Here is a 21485-nt window from a genome sequence, read left to right as displayed (position 1 = left end):
GCGGAGAGAGAGAGGGAGGCGGAGAGAGAGAGGGAGGCGGAGAGAGAGAGGGAGGCGGAGAGAGAGAGGGAGGCGGAGAGAGAGAGGGAGGCGGAGAGAGAGAGAGGGAGGCGGAGAGAGAGAGAGGGAGGCGGAGAGAGAGAGGGAGGCGGAGAGAGAGGGAGAGGCGGCGAGAGAGAGGGAGGCGGCGAGAGAGAGGGAGGCGGCGAGAGAGAGGGAGGCGGAGAGAGAGAGGGAGGCGGAGAGAGAGAGAGGGAGGCGGAGAGAGAGAGAGGGAGGCGGAGAGAGAGAGAGGGAGGCGGAGAGAGAGAGAGGGAGGCGGAGAGAGAGAGGGAGGCGGAGAGAGAGAGGGAGGCGGAGAGAGAGAGAGGGAGGCGGAGAGAGAGAGAGGGAGGCGGAGAGAGAGAGAGGGAGGCGGAGAGAGAGAGAGGGAGGCGGAGAGAGAGAGAGGGAGGCGGAGAGAGAGAGAGGGAGGCGGAGAGAGAGAGAGGGAGGCGGAGAGAGAGAGAGGGAGGCGGAGAGAGAGAGAGGGAGGCGGAGAGAGAGAGGGAGGCGGAGAGAGAGAGGGAGGCGGAGAGAGAGAGAGAGGGAGGCGGAGAGAGAGAGAGAGGGAGGCGGAGAGAGAGAGAGAGGGAGGCGGAGAGAGAGAGAGGGAGGCGGAGAGAGAGAGAGAGGGAGGCGGAGAGAGAGAGAGAGGGAGGGAGACGGAGAGAGAGGGAGGGAGACGGAGAGAGAGAGAGGGAGGGAGACGGAGAGAGAGAGAGAGGGAGGGAGACGGAGAGAGAGAGAGGGAGGGAGACGGAGAGAGGGAGGGAGACGGAGAGAGAGAGAGAGGGAGGGAGACGGAGAGAGAGAGAGAGAGAGGGAGGGAGACGGAGAGAGAGAGAGAGGGAGGGAGACGGAGAGAGAGAGAGAGGGAGGGAGACGGAGAGAGAGAGAGAGGGAGGGAGACGGAGAGAGAGAGGGAGGGAGACGGAGAGAGAGGGAGGGAGACGGAGAGAGGGAGGGAGAGAGAGAGGGAGGGAGAGAGAGAGGGAGGGAGACGGAGAGAGGGAGGGAGACGGAGAGAGGGAGGGAGACGGAGAGAGGGAGGGAGACGGAGAGAGGGAGGGAGACGGGAGAGAGGGAGGGAGACGGGAGAGAGGGAGGGAGAGGGAGACCGAGAGGGAGGGAGAGGGAGACCGAGAGGGAGGGAGAGGGAGACGGAGAGGGAGGGAGACTGGGAGGGAGGGAGGGAGACGGAGAGGGAGACGGAGACGGAGAGGGAGGGAGGTGGGAGACGGAGAGGGAGGGAGACGGAGAGGGAGGGAGGTGGGAGACGGAGAGGGAGGGAGGTGGGAGACGGAGAGAGGTGGGAGACGGAGAGGGAGGGAGGTGGGAGACGGAGAGAGGTGGGAGACGGAGAGGGAGGGAGACGGAGAGGGAGGGAGGTGGGAGACGGAGAGGGAGGGAGACGGAGAGGGAGGGAGGTGGGAGACGGAGAGGGAGGGAGACGGAGAGGGAGGGAGGTGGGAGACGGAGGGGGAGGGAGACGGAGAGGGAGGGAGGTGGGAGACGGAGAGGGAGGGAGACGGAGAGGGAGGGAGGTGGGAGACGGAGAGGGAGGGAGACGGAGAGGGAGGGAGGTGGGAGACGAGGGAGACAGGGAGGGAGGTGGGAGACGAGGGAGACAGGGAGGGAGGTGGGAGACGGAGAGGGAGGGAGGTGGGAGACGGAGAGGGAGGGAGGTGGGAGACGGAGAGGGAGGGAGACGGAGAGGGAGGGAGGTGGGAGACGGAGAGGGAGGGAGACGGAGAGGGAGGGAGGTGGGAGACGGAGAGGGAGGGAGACGGAGAGGGAGGGAGGTGGGAGACGGAGAGGGAGGGAGGTGGGAGACGGAGAGGGAGGGAGGTGGGAGACGGAGAGGGAGGGAGGTGGGAGACGAGGGAGGGAGGGAGACAGAGAGAGACGTAGAGGGAAGGAGAGGGAGGGAGACGGAGAGAGACGTAGAGGGAAGGAGAGGGAGGGGGACGGAGAGAGACGTAGAGGGAAGGAGAGGGAGGGGGACGGAGAGAGACGTAGAGGGAAGGAGAGGGAGGGGGGACGGAGAGAGACGTAGAGGGAAGGAGAGGGGGACAGACGGAGAGAGACGTAGAGGGAAGGAGAGGGGGACAGAAAGGGAGGGAGACAGAGAGGGAGACAGATGTTTTGAAAGGTTTTTTTTTACTCTAGCTCCGCCCCCCACTGATCCCGCCCCCACTGACTCCACCCCTACCAGTGCGGCCCTCGGCCACTAACCACACTGTAATTTTGGCCCCCGACAGAAAGTTTGTGAGTACCCCTGGCATAAATCAATCACAGTATACCATTCTGCATCATGGGGAATCTGATACAAAATCACAGATGGATTTGGTACAATGGGACATGATACAACGATTTTGTTTATCTTTCTCAAATCTTGCACTATCCTGAACTTCCCATTAGGCTTTTTCAGTCCCATAATCGGGGAATTGCATGGACTACTCATTATTTCTCTCAAAATGCCTTGTTTTAACATTTTTCTCAATTATTGGAGTGACTTCTTCAATTATTTCAGGTGTCAATTTATATTGAGGGACATTTGGATAACGTATTCCTTCCTTCACTGTTATTTTTACTGGGTCCACATTTCTCATTAGTCCCACATCTTCTCCTGTGAAATCCCAGACTTCTGCCTTTACAGTCTGTTTCAATTCTTTAGGTAATTCATCAGGGTTAAATACAGCATAGGTTTCAGTAACCTCAGTTTCCCTATTTGCCATAGTCCTCTTATACAGCACATCTTCATCAGAGATCTCAAATGCTATACCATCAGGGGTACAGAAAATGGTGCGATTCATCTTGCACAGCAAATCCCTACCTAACAAATTCACAGGACTTGTATCGCACACAACAAAGCGGTGCATTTCAGAAAACTTCCCTATGCTAACTTTCACTGGTTCTGTAAGATAAGTTTTTATCTGTCTGTTGGATACACCAACTACTTGCATCGTTTCATCCGAGAGAGGAAGATTCTTAACATCAGCTGACCTAACAGTTGATCGAGTAGCACCAGTATCGACTAAAAGTAATACTTTCATTATTTATTTTTCCATCTACAAATGGGCCTGTCTGGTCTACTTCTAGAGTTGCGCCAATTACGCACTCTTCTTCCTCCCTTCGGCACCGTCAATAACCTTATTTGACTCGCTTTCATCGCGTTGTAGCCAATACTGCGAAACAGCGCTAGCGCGCGGCAGCTTACTTACCTGTTCTTCATTGTAGAATCCTGTCTCATTACTGTATTTCTGTGAGTTTTTGCTTTGTGGAAAAGGCGGTTTTGGCACCTGATTCTGTTGGGTAACAACCTGCTGTTGTCGCTGCGGTTGACCACTCACCTCATTCTGCACCTGTGGGTACAATGATGCATTGCTGTCTCTCTGCCGCTTTTACTGGTGCCCACATAGCTTTCTCTTTTAATTTACGCTGTTTTGCTTCAATCTCATCACTGAAGTATTTCGCATGTCTCAATACTTCATCTATTTTCTTGTTTTGCCAATCTACAGTATGTTGCTTAATCATTTCACTAATTTCTGGACGTAAACCATATACAAATCTGTATACAAAAGGGCTCAAATCCTTTTCACTCAAATTTTCATCACTACTGAAGTGTTTAAAGGCCAAAATGAGCCTCTCATAATATGCATGTACCGACTCCTTACTTTCCTGATGAGTTCTGTCAATTTTCACCCAATCAGTTTCTTTGGGAGGTACTTTATTTTTCAGAAAGGCAATAACCTGTTCGTATTTCTTCATCACCTCGGGGTCAGGGGCTCCTGTCTTTGGATCCCGAGGGTATTCCTGTGTAGGCCAATTAATCATCAGTTTGCACTCTGTCCATTAATCTGATGGTACTATTATGTCAAATAAACTGTTTAGATCAATCCATAATACTTTAGATAATTTCACAAATCTGTTCTCTTGCCTATACCACTCGACAGGCTTTTCGCGTAGTCGAGGGAAATCATTGGTAAATGACAAAATATCTTGTCTTGTCCATGGGACATGTACATATCCTCCTCCTGGAATCTCTCTCCTGGGGCATTCTGTTACTACTTTTTCTTTTTCTCTAACCGGGAACGCTGCAAAGGTTTTATCTGAGGCATCATCTAGTTTTCGGTACCACCTGCTTCTCCATTTATCCACATCTCCCCATTTTCTCAGCAAGACAATTATTTCCTTAATCTGACTTATTCGTCCTGTGGTATTCAAATTTTCAATATCTTTTTCAGTAAAATCTATTCGATTTGGTTTTTGTAACGCCTTCACCTTTTCAATATCTATACCCATTTCATTTGCTACTTCTTCTAATCTTTCATGCAGATTTTTTGCTCTCCATGTTACGCTTTTGCACAGAAACAGTAATTACTCATCCTGATAAGTTTTTAACTTCTCTGTTGGGATAGTTCCTACTATTAACTCTTCTAGTACCATTCGTAATTTTGCCACATCTATTGATTGGGATTCTTTGTCTTTTTTCTGCAAACTTCTCAACCATTCGCTCAATTCTCCTGAAGATGGGCCTACTGGTTTCTCTACATTACTTTGTTCTAAATCTTTTTGAGTCTCTAATATTGATTCCATTGTCATTGTATGTTTTTCTGCTATATTTGGACCTCTAAATGGGTTATTCGAAACGTTTGGCTCGATTATACTCATTGTCTGTCTCCATGGATTTTCATTTAAGCTCTGCTTTTAACTTTACCGACTGTTTATTATTATTATAAGGGACTGTTAAACAATGTTCACTATCTTTCTGTTTATCAAAAATAGGCATCACAGGGCCTATAGTCACTGGAACAGTAACAGCTTCTAAATTTTTGGTCAATTCTCTTATTTTTTTCAGTTAATTCCAAAGTTGTATTTGCTAATTCTGCCGAATTTTCACCATTTACTTTATTATCTGATTTTCTCTCTATCGCTCTCGTGGAATTACTTTTCCCTAATTCTTGGGATACTGGTTCAGTCTTAATGATTCGCAAAGTTTCTCTCATTGGGGCACTTGGTGACAACATTTCAGATTCTGGTTGATACGGAGGTGGATTTTTATAAAACATGTCATCAAGAACATCATCCTCCGATTCATGCTCTCCATACCCTCCTGATTCTATATTATGTCTCTTTTCCGTACATTTTCTACCTCCAATTTCTTCAGCAGTTCTCACAGGAAACAGACCTTCAGTCATACTTGCATTCCGCCACCTTCTCATTCTCTCATCATGAGTGTCATGCCCGTATCTACCAAACATGTACTTATACCTTCCGCCACTCTTCTGTCATGCATCTCATATTTTCATTCTGTCAGTGCTTCAAACTGTGTCGGTCTAGGTCTTGGTTCTAGATTCATCATTTTCTCTCTCAAATTTCTCAAAACTGCTAAATTAAACGAACCATGCTCTGGAAATGCTAAGACTCCGTCGTTCTTGGTGTATTTTACCCAATTGTCTAACCAAATACAAGTATGATATCTGTATTTCGCAACCATAAAGGATGCAGGGGTTTTCGGTGGGGCAAGTAACTGTCCTTCCATAGTCACAATCGGTTTGTTCTTTTTAAACCACTTCTTGATTTTTCCCAAACCAGGACTTTTTCTCCTTTTCAGGTGGATCGTAATACATAATTTTGTCTTCCGTGAATCACTAGTCTTTTCCTTATGACTGTTCAGTTGTTCTAACCAATCGTAGCGCGACTCACACTAATGCACCAATCCAGAGCGTCTATGTCACCTCTTCAATTCTCCAATCCCAGCGTGTCTCACACTTGCGCACCAATCAGCAGCGTCTACGTCACCCTGTAATTCTCCACTCCTAGCCCGGCATACACTAGCACATTAATCGGGGGCGTCTACGTTTCTCACTGACTAGCCAATCCTAGCGCGTCAGCTTTTCTCGTTGTCGCTGCACCTGCTGACCTCTCCTTTACAAAATTCTCTCTGTAAGCTTCTTATGTTCTTCACATTCACAAATCTGTTAGTAACGACACAAAAACGCCACCATTGTCTGTTTCGCTAACAAAGAACAGTAAATGACCTTTTTTACAAGAATTCCGTCTTTCCCGAGAGCAGCGCTTACCTCTGCCCTACTATGGAATCGTTACTTCCGTTGATAAAATAGCACATCCCTCTACCTTACCCTTCCGACAAGCATTAGCTAACCGTTTCTCCAGAATTAAGACCACTAGTTGGAGACCCAATGCTCCTGAGAAATAAAACCAGAGTTTCACAATTAACGTGAATGCTATTTCATTCACACACTTTCATACGGAAAATGTAGTTCATTCACACAGAATCCGGTCTTTCCCGAGAATAGCGAACAGTCTGTCCTACTACAGAATTATGACACAGGTTAATAAAGTAACACTTCACTCTACTTTATCCTTCTATCAAGCTAAGGGAACACCTTCTACCTTTTCAGTGATAAGCGTTATCAGAGAACCTTCTGGACTCCTGTTACTTAAGACCAAAATTTCATAGGTGACCTTCGCTACCATGCACTCCTCTCATACCAGAAATATCTCTAATAGCAACACACGACGATGTCACCGAATCGAACCCAGACAATGCGTCGTGCAACTCCAATCGTCACACGTTTTCCCCGTGTACCTACGGGCAACAACAATTCTGTCTTTCCCGAGAACAGCGCTTACCTCTGCTCTACTACGGAACTGTTACAAACTCCCGACTTCCTACATCCCAGAAGTCGTGCAAACAACATAGAACCTGACGCGACTCACATATAGTGTTAATACATAAACCAATACCAATAAAATTAATAATCAATAAGCAGTGTACAAGCAATAATCACCAAACCAAAACAATAAAAACCATAACTCTGCTACCAGAAAAACTGTTGCAGCGCGGAAACCTAGGTAATGAGAATCGAGACAAAACCCGTATCAAATATCCTCCCTTCATCACAGACCAGACATCACGTTAACACATTCTCTCATTCCATCATTGGTGGGGCCCATAACACCAACATTCACACTTCACTTCTCACTGGTCTGCACTTACAGGAGAGACAAATGTTCCAAGCGCTGACATGAAAGGAATACCTTATAACATATAGAGAGAAAATTAATTACACATCTATACACTAATATCCTTATCTCTATACATCGTAAACCTAGAAATTTAGATACTCCTCCCACGTGATCATTGGATCATTTAGTTGGATTGGTAACGTGATTTAGTCCTGCTAAAACACACTCAAGATCCTGATCTATCTTCTCTCAATAAACGACCAAAACATATTTGCTTGTTAATCAATATTTTGTTTATCTAATTAATGCAAGAATTTAGTTCCATCTAGTAAGTTTTTATTATTCTTTAAGTAAATCACAGAACACCATATTTACCTAATCTGGCTATCGGTCGTCCTCCAAGTCATCAAATGTAGTCGTCAATCAGTCAGAATTCAAAAGTTCTTCATGCAGCACGCTACAGTCCCAAAGATTGGGTCAAGGACCAGAGACGTGCAAGCATCGATCAGTGCCCATACATTTTAGGAAGTCCTCAGTTCATCAAGAAATTGGGCAGCATTCAGTCTGTCAAAGATTCACGAACGCAGCAGTCATGTAGCGTCACCGTCGTCTCAGTCATCAAAAAGGAAAGTATGGGAATGAGTACCGAGGGAATATTTGTAAACCCCCACAGTCTGATGACCTAGACTCAGGATAGCGACTCAGCAGAGTAGATAGGTCGCACGTAAAGGGATGGGGATGAACAGACTGGAAGACTACCTAACAAGGAATGAAAAGGAGGGAAAGACAAGAAATACGGGAATGCCAATATTGAAGATGTAACACTGCAGTTCGTATGATGCAAAGATGTGAAGTTGTTGTCATAATGTGCAAGATGTTTAATAAAAAGAATTTACAAAATAAAAAAAAGGAAAGTATGCATCAGCATCCTCTCCATTCTACCATCATTTTTATAATAAAAGTAAGGTCGATGTGTTAAATTTTACAAAATGTGGGCTTCACCCATTGGTCGGTTGGGATCGTCCGTTGAGGTTTCACACAGTTCAGGAGGTTATGTCATTATACATGATCCATCCGGTTCCTTGTGTCTGTCCATTGTTAAAAATGCTTGGCAGGCATCCCACCGTGACCTTGCTTGGGAGTCTATGGTTATGTCGAGGCCACTGGTACATGTTTAGCGCAGGTGCACTTCGCCCGAAACCTCGTGGAATGGTGGCCATCACGTCGCGTTAAGTTGGCGGCCATCTTAGTTTTAGGCCCAAAGGACAACTTAAGCGAAACAAACACAAAAAAGTAATTAATACATAGAAATAATGAATAAAATGTTAAACCCTCACTAATTCCCCTATGTGCTTGTAATTATCTAGCGTATGGCGACATTTAAAGCGTTCCTATTCACCCATTGATGTCATCTGGTGCGAAATTATAAAAACGTCACAAAAGCAACATATATCATGCGATATTAAATTTAGTATGCGTACGTATGTTAATTACAAATTATATAGCCATGCAAAAATGCAAATCCCACGTGTATTTTGTACATTAGTAATGTTGATTAAACTTCATGCAAACACATTAATAATATTATAATTAATAGATTATTCTAATTAGTATAAACATGCAGAATAGGGGGGTATACAAAATGTTGTACTACCTGCTCCATCAGAGGTAATTGGGAAGCGCCCAAAAAAGACTGTTGCTTTGGGCACCACCAGTGCTAAAGCAGGCCCTGCCCCTGACAAAGAAAAGCGAACTAATTGTGTGCTCCAGAAGTGTTCATCCTCCAAGGAGAAGGTGGGTCCAACAATGATCCACAGCAATTGACAGCCAGGGCTAATTACACCTCCATTCAGGTACGGCATCAAGATCCCTTATGTGGATCAGAAGAAGGCGGCTTTGAACCTGCTATGAGCAGAGGGACTGGTCCTTGGTTCCAAAATCAGCTTTCATGCTAGGGTCTCACCGGAGACCCAAACTTGGCAGGCACCAGCACTCTGTCCACTTCAAGTGGAGCTGTGCTGTAGCGGCCAGCACCATTTTGCCAGTGCTCATCTGGACCGGCTTCACTCCCAAAACCAGCCGGCTGCTCCAAGATACCCCCAAATGCAGTCCTGAGCTGCGAGGACCTTCGGCAATACACCAACACCCATCGGTGTGGGTGGGGGGGTTAAGAAGCAGTACCCACCGCCTTGTATTTATGACAAGACACAACTGGCCAGGAGAGATCAGTGGAGCACCTTCTATGACCTAAATGGTTGGCTGTGCCCCCACAGAGACTGTACATTTTACTGACATACACATAAAATTGTTCTTCTACTATAAGCCTGAAAACCTACAAATTATATATAGACACTTATTTTTAGCCGTTTCCTCCTTTGGTTGTTCTACTCTCACACTCCACTTCGTACCACACTTGAACATGCATGACTTGAATGTTGTAACTAACAGGACTGGGGTATAAAAACAAAAAAATAGAAAGTAAGACTGTAAACAAGACGTCTTGTACTTGGAGTCTTACAGCTTAACCTTAATATTGGGATGGAGAAGTCCTCTGCATGATAATGGATGTGCACCCCTTCTCTGAGTGATCAACTGTACTGCTACCTGGGTCCCTAATGCTGATTTTTGTTGTCATAGACATAGATCATGCGTTTGAGTCATGACGTAAGCCTCTCTCGCGGAATGTGGTCTTGTTTGTCCGGGAGGGCTGCCCAAAGCGCTGCCCTCATAGTGGTGGAAGGCTACTGTCCTCACCGGGAGTTAGACATCGCGAGCACGATGGTGGCAGTATGCCGTGAACTGATCAGTAAGAGTGGGCAGGTCCTGTTCAACCTGTGTCACTGGAGGGAGGCCTTCCTCCTCACTCATTCTCAGGTTACGCCTGCCCAGCGCTTGCGCTGTGCTTGTGAAATCTGTTGTATTTAGTACATCTTAAAAGGGGCTCACTTCATTTGTTGCTGTTCTTGCCACTTACTTTTTCTCCATTCCATTAAGTTGTTGCATACTATTTCCTGTTCTTTCCTTGTGTAATTTTCTTATTAGTGTCCCATGGCCCAAGTACTCCTTTTCATCCGCCTTGGTGGGGGGGGGGACATCTTTTATTAGGTTTGCGTTCACAGTGTGTACTGTTCATCTTTTCCTAATCTTTTTGTTTTTGTTTGTTGGATGTCTTTTATTTAACGTCCTTGTGTCGGCATGCATTTCAAGCGTGCTTGTAAGCTGCATTATTTTGTTTTGTTCTCTCTTGACTCTTGATGTTGTGGGGGGGTCTGAGTGGCCCCAAAGTGCACGGCGTGCATGTGTCCGCATCTCTCCAAGATGCAAACAGTGTGACTCCCGAGCAGGATGCTCCATGGAATCAGATGTCCACTTCTAGCATTTCAGGGGACTGTCCCTTTCACTGCTCAGGCCCAGTATCGCCCAGGAATGCGACAAGCGCCAGCAGATGGGGCGCCAACAGGAGCGCACACCTGATGATGAAGGCTATTTTTGAGTGCATAGTACCTCTGTGCCTCTCGTGGAGCTGTGCAGCCCTTGTCATCCAGTGCGACTTATGCCAGGATGGCTCCGAAGTTCAGAAAGACCTGCGCTTCCGCCATCGGCCCTGAATGCCTCCTGTAAAACACCGCGTTTCCATCGCGGATCCATTGCCTTCTGTAACAAGACACTGCCGTGGTACAAATTACAAAGCCATCCCAAAGAGACTGCACTGGGCTTACCGAGAAACAAACACATTCGAGACAACAAAGAATTGCACACTAGGGAGTTGACGTCTTCCTCTCTAGTCAGAGGTTATGCCAAATGCATTGTATTGTTACCAAGTTTCTTAAATTATTTAAACCATAGCAAAGAGTGCCTGTGAGTTTTTGCCTAAAAAAGTCAAGACTGGCTGAAGGTGTCATTATCATTCATGATTTGAGACCACTTTGCAGCTGTGGTTTGACGTTTCAGGACATATTGCATGTAAATTTAGTGAAAGTTTTAAAAGAATGACCGCACTTACCATGTGTTTTGGTTTTCTGGCCTGATGAATGTGTGATTGTGCATCTACGTGACCACTCATACAGAACTGCACCCCTGACATCTTGTGTGATCTTTGTCAGATCTCTCTTTAAGATTACAAGGAGGGCTAGGAATTCTCTGCTGCAGGCCTGAGCGAGAATATTCAAGCCCTTTCCAAAGCAAACAGACCTCTAGCCACTCAAGCCATTTTGATCAAAGAGATATTAAATGGAAGACATTGCATAAAAAGATGGATTTTTAGGTTTCCACTGTGCTTCCTATCCCTCCCTCAGTGGATCCTGCCTCTGCAAGGGTGGTATGTGTCAGTATCTTTGCCCCCCGCCTCTTTCTCAGGAAATGGTGGCCAGCATCTGGTTGAGGTTGAGTTAATGGACTTTAAGTCCCAGCTAAAAATGCATTTACATGAAAACTAAAGCCGCTTCTCCTGGTTTATTAGCATAAAGGGACTGAGCAGAGGCGTTTCTTTAATTAAGTCCGTAAATTGATCGTTTCTTTAATTAAGTCCGTAAATTGATGACATCCGAAGAATAAAGACGAGACCACATTTTTCTTTTTTGACGACATTTTTTTTCCCCCTTAGGCGAATAACAAGAACTCTGGCCTGATTACGATGGTGGTGGGACCGCCGCCGTCGGTGGCTGTCCCACTGCCATCCAGCCTATTGGATCCGACCGCCACATTAGGATGCTGCTAAATTAGCGCAGTAGGGCTGTAACACTATTGACTTTAAATTAGAGTCAAAGTGGACTCTTGAGATTCAGACTGCTAGTGGGGCATGCCCTGGATGTTACCAATAGTTAATGTGGAATAACCACTGTTGTGAGGAGGGAGTGGGACAGGGAATCAGCAAAGAAAGACTAGAGCCTCAATTTCAAGGGTGGACTGTGTAATGGTTTGTCAATGTCGTAATTCTTCTGTGTGTTGGGAGCTGTGGTAAATAAAATACTACGTTGTGCTTTATTAAAAGTGCGTGTTTAGCAGGACAATAATTTATTGCTGCTGCATGCATTTTGAGTTGTGAGCCTGTGTTTACTCCCTTGTATGTCCACCGCCCCCTCAGCCCACACCCCCTTCTCGGAGGGAGATTTAGACTGCTCAGACCACGCCTACCTTGATTGAGAGTCAAGTGCAGAAGGGGTGCTTGGCCCAGTTATCCATAGTAAGTCGGGCCCTAGGACATCAAGAGTAAAATGCCTCAACCTCTACGGTTACTTTCAGCTCTCAGCCACAAGTATGAAACACTACCTGATATTGTGGCTTTCGGCTATCCAAAAAGGACAAAAGGCATTTGCTGACTGCCCAAAAGCAACTGGCAATTGGATATCAAGTTATGGTTAGACACTAGTCTTTGACAGCTGACATAACAGGGTTGTGGTTAGATTACCCCTCTCAGTAACGCAGCCAATAAAATAAACCTATGTGTGACAGTTAACCACCTAAGGCACCAACTTATCCTGGGAACTTTAATCCATGCCTATCAAACAAACCGCAAAATACCAGTCGGGTGACACGCTATGCTAAGCACATACATTTAGCTTATGTTTTTTAAGCCACACCCTTAATTACATCAGCCACACCTCCTTTGAGGGACCCCCCCCCCCCCAGTTTTTTTTTATCCCACTTAAAGCCCTGACATGGACGTGCTAGTCCATGTTGCCCCCTTTCCCCGAGGCACTCACCTGATATGCGCAGCCCTTGTAGCCGCTACTCCCAAAGCAAAGTGTTCAAAGAGGGACGGTTATGCAATGAATGGCGTGGGTGTTGGAACTCCTTATACTGCCTGTGGTAAGGTCTGGTGTAGTGTGCAGGTGATGAGGGTGAATGACACATGGGGTTCTAGAGTATTGGGTGAGTGTCGAGCAAGGAGGCGAGACGGTTGGGACGGTGGTCTGCTCTTGGACTCTTAATCTCTGTAACTTGCGGATATTACTTGGACACATACTGGATGCCATTAATTAAGATCTTCATACGACCAAGCCCTGTGTGGTATGCTAATGCAACAATGACAATGAGGAAAACACAGGAGCAGTACGTGGCTTGCGGACAGATCAAGGAGCTTGGCGGCATTACTAGAGCCCAGGAGACTGATCGCTTCTTCCTGTCTCAACTTGAATACTGAGGACATATGGTGTGTCTGGTAATTTTTTGTGGTTTATTGCTTTACAAATTTACGTTATTCCCTGTGGCAGCGCGCGCATTCACATGCTCGAGACTGTGCCTCTTTCGTTCTTAAGGTTGGTTCGAGACAACATCTTTGTCGGAGCAGGATCGTGCTGTTGTCAGCATTGGGTAGCTGTGCGAAGTTCGAGGAACGTCATTTCTAATACTATGCGCTGTGTGAGTGCAAATACGCAAAGTTCTCACATGTAGGTGATCCCTGCATGTTCTTTTTCGTCCCTGCTGTGGGAATTTACTTCAGTTGGAATATCTTTTACTGTGCTGACAGCGATGCGCTCGCTCAATGTATCTGGCATTCGCAGATAATACGAGTCTGCCATCCAGTGGATGGAGATGCTAACAGCGAATAGCATGCTCAAGTGCATCAAATCTAAATATTTTTTATTTCTCACAACGTTTGGAATATATATTTATTTTGTTTTCTTCTTTGCTTCTTGGTTCACTGGACATTTACCCTGCATCAATTGGCACACTCATTATAGTGCTCATTTTGTGTTGTGAACTTTAGAACTTTCTTTCTCGCCTTTGCTTTAGTTTCTATGGTTTCAACACACTTTCAGTGCAACTATCAATGGTACCTGGCAAATTTGTGTCTTTGTCAGTTCTAAATTTTCCAGTTGGTTTAAAAAAATGGGGAAAAAGAAAATAAATCTTTGCAAACAGTTACCCCACCTGCACATTTCCTCCAAGATCCTGGAGAATCACCATTGAAATGGCAGTTATGGTTATGGTTAAGATCTTTCAATGCATATCTAGGAGCTATTGATGGTCAGACGATTCGCCCTGATAGAAAAATATATTTATTGTATTGTTACTTGGGGGTGGAAGGGCAAAATGTTTTCGACCATTTTCTGGGATTCAAGCCTGAGGAAGATGATGAACTAGATGAATTTCAATATGCAGTGAAACAGTTGGAAATTCATTTTGAAGGTAAAGTCAATTTGGTGGTGCGTATGCACCAGTTTTAAACCAGAGTACAGGGACCTTTTGAATCGATTGACACCTATGTTACCGCCTTAAAAATGTTTGCCTCTTATTGCGATTTCGACAATTTTATTTCACAACTCATTAGAGATTAACTTGTGGCTAGGTGTAATTCCAAAAAGAGACAAGAGGTTATTAGCATGCAAAAAACCCACTTTAGATGAGGCAGTCGACTTAGCTAAGAGCATTGAGTCATCTCATGGGGATTCAAAACAACTTGATACTTACATTCAGCAGGTTGCCAGAGTAAGTCAGATTATCAGTAGAGGCTATGTTAATAAAGTCCGCATTAGCAATCGAGGCTATATTAATAAAGTCAGGAGACTAGCAGTGCACAAATGGGAGCGGCGTCCTCCACAAAAGGACAGGGTATCAAAACTCAGTGCTTCAGGTGTAGTTCACATTACCATGTTTCTGCTTTTAAGAATTGTCCGGCAGCATCACAAGAGTGTTGGAGATGTAATAAACTAGGACATTTTGGTAAGGTTTGTAGGGGTGGAAGACATTTCACCAGTAATAAAGGCAATTTGAAAGGTGTACAGGTTTGTGCTGCACAGAATCAAGAATCTTATCTTGACCTACTTGACACATAGAATAAATTGGAAGAGTTGGTTTTGGCTGTAAATGTGGTGGAAACAAAAAGAGAAGATCACACTAAGTGTTAGTTGAGTTTACAATAAATGGAACACCTATTTCCCTATTAGTCGATTCAGGAGCTAGAATAACCATTATTGATGTCTCAAAGTTTAATGAAAAAACAGGTATTATTACCTCTTGATGTTGTCGCTACAGCCTTTGAGGCAGCAGAATCCATTTGCAAGGGTACTTTTGGGCATCCATTACATTTTCTAATAAAACCATCAAGGGAAAGGTTTATGTTACAAAAAAAAAGGTATACATGTTTTGGGATGGTGGCACCAAGCTGATTTTGCTATTGTTAGAAGACCGTGCAAAGAACCACCCGTCATACTTGAAGGTTTTTGTGACATTGACTTCAAAAGAAACTGTTCATTGGATTTCTGAATCTCCTAAAGTGTTTACAGATGAGGTGGCTCAAATTAAGTATTTTAAACACATTATCAAGGTTAAACCTGGATGTGTACCCATTAAGCACATAACGTAATGTTCCTGTCAGTGTGAGATGATTTGACCAAGATTTCAACAGACCTGCAGCAGGATGGTATTATTGAACCAGTGGATGCCACCTTATGGTTATCTCCAGTAGTTTTAGCCAAGAAGAGCTCAGGTGAACTACGACTTTGTATTGATTTTAAGAAGTGTAAACAATGCCATCTGGATATAGAATTTTCCTTTGTCACGAATTGAGGATTTATTTATAGTAGTTGGACAGGCCGAATGGTATAGTAAGCTGGATTTGAAAACAGCGTACCATCAGGTGGTGTTGGAGGCTGAATCATGTCCTCTTACAACCTTTGTCACACCTGATGGTACCTTTCATTCTCAGGAGAGTATTAATGCCTAATGTGAATAATGGTTTTACCCAAAGGAAAAGCAAAAGTGTTTTTGCGGTCAAGGAAATAGCATATCTGGGTCATATCCTGTCTTCTGAAGGGGTGAAACCTAAACCAGGATTGGTGGAGGCGATTGTAAAGGCTCCGCATCCCCAGGACAAGGATCAACTTAGATTTTTCCTAGGGATATTTGAGTTTTATTCTAAATTTGAGGAATCATTCAGATCTAACCAAGTGTTTCAGACACTTGTTGAAGAAAAAAACAAGTTTTACTGAACTGTTTGTCAAAGAAATTTTGTTATGATCAAAGAAAAAAATGATTTCAGCACAAGCGCTTCAACCGTAAGTGGCTAGTCGCAGAACATTTGTTACTGTGGATGCAAGTGGGTACGGAATCGGAGCGGTACTTTCACAGAGTGATGGAACAATGGATTCTACCATTGGGTTTGTGTCAAGAAGATTATCTGAGGTGGAAACCAGATACTCTGTGATCGAGAAAGATGTTGGCTTGCACCTGTGGAGTTGAAAAATCTAAGTTATATTTGTGAGGAAGCTCATTTTGTCTACAAATGGACAATCACCCTTTGGACATTCTGAATGGGCACAAAGTTAAGAAATCTACTGCTAGGCTTGCTAGGCTATCTGTCAAATTACTTGAATTTAATTTTGATGTGGTGTTTATTTCTGGCGGCAAGATTTGTAAAGCTGATTGTTTGATCAAGGCTACCTGTTGTTGACCAAGTGGAATCTAATGAAGAAGAGGTTGAAGAATGCATAATAGCATTGATTTAAGAAGTTGTTGTGTGTGGCAGTGTGCAGGAATGGTGGGACACTGCTAATAAGGATGTGGATCTTATGGATGTAATTAAATATGCGTTGTAAGGCAGGCCAAGAGAAAACAAATTAAATCTGCTTTACAAACGTGTTGGAAGGTCGCTGATGAATTATCTATTGAGAGTGGTGTTCTCGTTAGAGGAGAAAAATTAATTCCTCCAGGGAGTTTCAGAAAAAGAATAATTGAAACCACTCATGCTGGTCATTTGGGCATGACATCTACCAAAAGACGCATTAGAACAAGGTACTGGTGGCCATCCATGGACAGAGGTGGATGAAGTGGTCTGGGATTGTGCTTAGTGTTGCATTAGTGACGAGCACTTGGTGACCTCAGTTCCTGGGTCTAAGGTCGTAGTGAGTCCGGATAGTGTGTGGAAGAAAGTATCCGTTGATTGTGTTTTTAATTTATTTTTGTGTTTATTCATTTTTTGTGTCCTTTTCATGTTCTTCCAATACAGATGAGGTATTTGGTTGTATTGATTGACCAGTTATCCAGATGGGTTGAGGTTGAAGGTGTGGCTGCCAGTGTACTCAAGTTTTCAAAAGAGGTATTTTATAGGGAAGGGAAGGAATGTCATCAGAGGTTTTATCTGATGTTGGAGTACAATTCACTTCCACATCTATGCAAGAGTTTTTTTTCTGCAAAAATGGCATTAAACGTGTACACACACCACGGGATTGCCCTCAATATAATGGAACAGTTGAAAGATTTAACAAAGTGTTGGTGGAGTGTGTGCAGAGTGCACTTGGATCTGGAGTGGATTGTGCTGATGCCACTAGAGACTCTATTTGGTCTTATCGTACTAATCTGCATTCATTCACAGGTCGGGTGCCTTTTGAGTTGATGAGAGGAAGGGGTGTCAACTCATGTCTTTGTCTGGATTGGAACTCTGGCGTGATCAACAATGAGTTGGACGTAAAATCACTGGCTGGAAAAGCCAGAGCTACAAGTGATGAGGTTAGTAGGTTCAGGCTGAGTGAATTGGAGAGTAAGAGTAAGCGCAAAAATGCTTTGGAGGTACAGGTTGGTGGTTTGGTTCGGGTCAAATATCCTCTACTGTTGAGTCAAGGTTTGTCCAAATTGAGAGAACCCATACAGGTAAAAAGGGTTAATGGAAATTCTGTACAGATAGCTAATGAACAATTGTGGCACTTGTCTCTTGTGGTGAGGGTTATTAAGAAAGTTGTGGAGGAAGATAGTGAGAAATCAGTTGGTCAAGAATCTATTGGAAACAAGATTTTTTCCAAGTGGAGCAAGGATCTGGTTGTGTTACCTAGGAGGAGTTCTCGTGTCAAGAAAATACCCAGAAGATTTATTGACTAATTCTTGTAGCAATTTGTTGTTGTATATGTGTAGTTTGTTGTTGGTTTTCTATGTGTGGTCTATGTATGTGGTTTTCCTTTGATCTGGTTTCTTCTTTTGTTAGTGAAGGGGAAGATGTGTAGTGTGGTCTGGTTTAGTGTGGAGGTGATATTGGTGAATGCCATATGGGGGTTCTTGAGTGCTGGGTGAGTGTATAGCAAGGAGGCGAGACAGTTGGGATTGTGGCGGTGATAGAGATCAGGGTGTGTACAATATTCCCACTACCACAGATAAAGTAATCTCACAGTTATACGCACATGCATACATCATACGCTAGGGCCCATTTCACTAACATACGCTCACTCAAATACTCTACCAGCAATAAACCTGTGGGAGGAAAACACTCCTAAACACCCTGCATCTATACCGAGGTCGATAAGACCTGGTTTTTGTGACTGTCCCTAAGCATAATCTATACAATATATACAACAATAATCAATAATGCAAACCCAATAATTGACAAGAAAGAATATCCAACACCATGTTTAAAATTATATTGCTTTATCTAAAATTAGTCAAAGAAAATCAATCAGAGTAAATCATTTCTCATAGTTACCTATTCTAGCTAAATGTCAGAACGGGTCAGGACAAGTCTCTCGGTAAATGTCTCTCAAGACGAAGTCCCTTCAGCATCAATCCTCAGCAACGCAGATTCGGTACGCGGCAAAGGCAAAATGGCAAGTGGCAAAGACCCTCTCTAGGCTAACATCTCTTATAGTTTCTAAACAATAGAAAGATACATTGGGAACATAGAAAAAACTATAATGTCCGCCGGACTTGCTGAGCAGAGCGAGAAGGAAAGGATGTAACATTGCTACATTTGAGAATCTCCGCTCAGGAAAAATACACATAACGAAAACTACGGAACAGGAACCAAGAAAATAAAACATGTATCACAATTATCCTGCTTCTCGTCGGCCATCGAGCCACAGTTCAGAGCTTCCCTCTAAGGCTCCTTTGTTTCCCAAGGCTGCCAAGGACACTTTCACTTCTCTTGGAGACTTCCCAAAAACTGCTGCCGTCCTCATGGAAAGTTTTTCGACAAGGACCATGGTCAGTTAGCTTTAGGACCATTTCCAGCAGGGGTCTCCCTCGTCACAGTTTTCATATTATAATCACAGCCAGGCTCATAATTCAGCCATCTTTTCTTAGGCCAACATAGGCCTTAACAGACCATCTTAATTAAAAGAGACAAAACAACGTTACTACAGCATAGTGATTAAACAGTGTTAACCCCACTAATACCCTTATGTGTATGCATTTATCTAGCACTTGCAACATGGAAAAGCATTAATTCAGAAAGCGTTTTGTGCTAAAAATAAACAGCACATAGCAACGTTTAAACATGAAAACACATTTAACGCGCGTGTTATTATCAGTCAGCACATTTAAGCACACTCACGTGTAACTCTCTCTTGTTAAAACAAACGGATTGATTAATATAAACGCACTTGCACAAGACAAATAATTAATTATTAATTATTAATAAATTAATACAACGAATAGACATGCCAGAGCTTCAAAAGCCCCAGAATTTTCAAACTGAAAACTCTGCTCCAGCAATCCCCCTTTTGGTGATTTTATCACCAAATAAACCCCCAAAAAAAATTAGTGAAAATTTAGTCCCATTTTAAGAGAAATCGGAAATGTCTTTTCCCCTTTACACAACATTAAACACCAGTCACTCTTTCATCATCCCTTTTTGTCTCTAAGTAAACACTCTCCCTCAATTCTTCTAGTTCAATTTCTTGAGGTTCTCTCTTCAACCTCTTGTTTTCCCTTTCTTTATTCAATTTCTTCCTCCCTCCCCTGTTTTTACAACACACACACACCAATCTTATTATTAATAAAGCCACAATTATACAAGACAAGGGAAACAATATTCTACCTATAATAGTACTACCTATCTTTGCAATAAAATCCTTAACAGCTATCATTTTATTAGCTATTTTAGTCCATAAACTCTCAGCTTCAAGTGGTACCAATTCTTCATGCAAATCAGTAATATTTTTGATATAGACCTTTAGGTCTCTGCTTTCGTCTGGAATGTAAGTGCAACAATGTTGAACTTTCAGCATTCCACAGACTCCACCCTCCTTGGCCAATAGAATATCAAGGGCAAGTCGATTTTGCATAGACATGGCACGTACGGCACTTAATTCCGTATTCACCAAAAGAAACCCTCCAGCGGTATTTGTCGATAAGCGATCAACCACTGTGGACAGTTTCCGAATTCCATAAGCATTCAAAGAAATTCCCACTGCTGGAATCAAAACCCCAAAAATATCACCCACTATTTCAGACCAAGTTTCTCTCTTAAAACGCATTAGTAAATTAATATGCTCTACATCTGTTATTTTATCTATATGAAAAATCTTTGGAAAAACTAGGCCCACATAACACGTGCCATACCAATGGTCAGGCAACTTGTAATAAGCCTTATTCCCACAAACATAACATACTCCTGGAAAAATTGTATCTTCTCCACCTCTGAAACCCCAACCTGTTGCAATGAAGTATGTATCATGGCACTCACTAGTCCCGACAAAATATGTATCATATTGGGATTTCCTTCTTGTAATACAAAGTTTACCCTTCTGTGGTGCATCTAGAGCTAAAGTTGGACTAGCCCCATTCTTCAACTCTTTTCCCATCTCAATGTCCCAAATTGTCTCACTCACTTCATATTTTCCTGCTCTTTCATGCATGTTCAATCTCCTTTCTTCTACCATATCCAGGAAAGCTTTCTCCTCTCCTTTCAAACTGCAAGTTAAATTATTCTTAAAAATGTAATCTAATGTTAATCCTTTTTCTTCAATAAAAATCTCACCAAAAGTGTTAGCTTCTTTAGCTGGATTCAGCTCTTTGTTCATTGGCAAGTGCCCAAAAATACTATCTCTGTTAGACATCTTATAATCTACTCTCCCTAACAAATAAAAAACACTACTTAAAATACTACAGGAAATACCATATGTAGCTGGTAAATGATGATAAGTAACACCCTCTGAAACGGATGCAGGTAATTGCATACAGACGTAGCAATCCCTTACTTCCATTGTCTTCACATATTCATATAACAGTTTCGAAAAAACATTACTAGAAAAGTTATTAATTGACCTATCTTTGTGTATGTAAGTATTACTAATTCTAATTGGAACTACTTTATGTGAATTCTTCTCTACATTTGTCACATTCTCTGTATGCATCTCAAACTCTACTTTAAAAGTAACTAATAAAACTAAAACACCCCATAGAAGCATTAATAATCCAGTACAGCAGCAGCACATCCTACACCACCTCTTAAGGAAGGCACATCTATTTCTATTATCCTCTATGTTAGCCATTTTAGTTTATCCTCTACTACTCCACTACTTTTGGACTTTTCAATTTCAATTCTTCAGCAATTCTTCAGCTTTCAGTTTATCCAAATGATCTCTCTGTTCACTTAATCCAAGTGAATCCTTCTTTATTCAGTTTGGATACTTGTCATTCTTCACTTCAATTTCTTCAACATCAAATTGTATTAGATCTCCAACATCAAAATCCTCAGTACTCGACTCTTCTCCAATGTCAGTCAAGAGTACTTTAAGAAT

The 21485-nt window shown here is 43.4% G+C and overlaps 1 protein-coding gene across 4 annotated transcripts in view; it reads left to right on the top strand.

Annotated features, from left to right (window-relative positions):
* The window catches only part of LOC146821059 (HAUS augmin-like complex subunit 3), a 291423-nt gene that overhangs the window by 105508 nt on the left and 164430 nt on the right, over positions 1-21485 (top strand). Inside the window, exon 3 of one of the 4 annotated variants that reach the window (XM_085612016.1) lies at positions 17354-17487. The exons of the other annotated variants lie outside the window; for them this stretch is intronic. The gene's annotated coding sequence lies outside the window, so the exon portion shown is untranslated. The remainder of the gene's footprint in view (positions 1-17353; positions 17488-21485) is intronic. 4 annotated transcript variants of the gene reach the window in all.

Source organism: Triturus cristatus, chromosome 6, assembly GCF_964204655.1.
Source record: "Triturus cristatus chromosome 6, aTriCri1.1, whole genome shotgun sequence".
NCBI classification, from domain to species: domain Eukaryota; kingdom Metazoa; phylum Chordata; class Amphibia; order Caudata; family Salamandridae; genus Triturus; species Triturus cristatus.
Note: the sequence above shows the minus strand (reverse complement) of the source record. Positions and strands in the feature narration are given on the sequence as shown.